This window comes from Dama dama, chromosome 4 (assembly GCF_033118175.1).
Source record: "Dama dama isolate Ldn47 chromosome 4, ASM3311817v1, whole genome shotgun sequence".
NCBI lineage: Eukaryota > Metazoa > Chordata > Mammalia > Artiodactyla > Cervidae > Dama > Dama dama.
Genome location: NC_083684.1, coordinates 64,698,996 through 64,700,564, shown reverse-complemented (window position 1 = coordinate 64,700,564; position 1,569 = coordinate 64,698,996). Strand labels below are relative to the sequence as shown.

Here is a 1,569-nt window from a genome sequence, read left to right as displayed (position 1 = left end):
CTTTTCTGAAAATATTAGAAAATCTTCAAGCACACAATTCTTTACAAGATAACTATATGTCATGACAATTCTGTTACAACTGTTTATTCGGAATAAGATGCTCAGCATGTCCTTTTTAGTATTCTCTTGAGATTCAAAATTTTAGTTATGTCTCTGAGGTGAATAAACAGTCACTTGTACATTGTGGAAAAATAGCCAAGTCACAGATTTCTCATAATAGTAAAGGATTCTGTATTTCTCATCCAGTCAAAGTAAAGCCTGCATACAGTGAAGTCACAGCTCATGAGCAGAAAGGGGCTGACAGCTGGGAAGCATGCTGCTATGATTACAGTCATGTTCACAAGGAACCAGCTGGACTGATCAAAAAGAGCCAGAAGAATTTGAAAGATGGAGGAAAGAGTAGAAAAGTAGACAAAGGTGCTCCCCAGGAGAAGGATGGTTTCAGTAGCTCTGGACTCAGGGGAAGATCTGGAGGAGGCGTTGGTTCTACAAATCTGCTGGACCTGCTGCTTATGTCTGTACAGGATGAGAACCATGGAGCCGCCGGCCCAGGCGTGAGCCCCAAACATAAAACATCAGGGAACGACAGCAATGCTGCATACGAGGCGTCTCTGGTTTTTCTATTCTTCTGGTCAGTAAGAATAGTAGAACAGCAACCATAATCTCTTTCCTCTGTGATGTTATTGTCACTCCATTTGCCAGTTATATAAATAGGAAAAATGACATTTACCAGCATTTGCAGGATCCAACACAGGAAGATAGAGGGAACGGTGTACTTAGAAGCTGTTACTTTCAGCGCTGCCCACCTGGAGTTCCAGGGACTGATCGTGATCACCTGAAAGACACTCGAGAGGCAGATGCTACCGATGGGCACTCCCCTCCCCACTCTGTGCAGAAGGAAGAGAAGTTTGCAGCCAAAATCACTGTGGATCTGCTTCCACCCAAACACTGCCACTGTGTGTGGGACCCCTTTAGAGAGGAGGACCAAGGAGTTGGCCACAATCAGGTGCTTAAGGATCAAGTCTGTGGACCTTAACCTGTAACCCATGAAGTGAAGGATGATATAACTGCAAAGGAGTGAGAAATTCCCCAGGAGCCCAACCACAGTCCGTGTTAAGATGATCATGCCTATTACGAAAAAGATGACGGCCATCCTCTCAGTTCACAGTCACTGCTACTTGTGAGTTAGAATGTCCGCATGGGAATATGAGGTGTGGGCTACATGCATCGTGTCAACTGAAATCCAGTATTCTCCACTTAGCAATAGTCCCCACTTGGAAATATTTGCTTCTTGTGTTTCTCTTACCAGCAGCCTTTAAAGGGTTCCATATATAACATTTAAGGAGAACTAATATGTTAAATTAATCACTGAAGATACTTATGTGATCACATCTTCATTCTTCACAAATTTATTAGGCAGGAACAGAAGGGACCTTAGTTATACAGAGGAGTGTAACCTACCCCCAGACAGGTTAAGTATTTGCCAAACCTGCTTCTTAGTGCAGAGTGAGAACTGAATCCCATTGGGCTGCTCAAGACAGTGGTTTGAGGAACCCCCCAGGTGCTTAA

At 43.7% G+C, this 1,569-nt stretch overlaps 1 pseudogene; it reads right to left on the bottom strand.

Moving 5' to 3' along the window:
* Window positions 1-200: 200 nt before the first annotated feature.
* Window positions 201-1,153, bottom strand: LOC133055166 (vomeronasal type-1 receptor 4-like; annotated as a pseudogene).
* Between the last annotated feature and the right edge of the window lie 416 nt (window positions 1,154-1,569).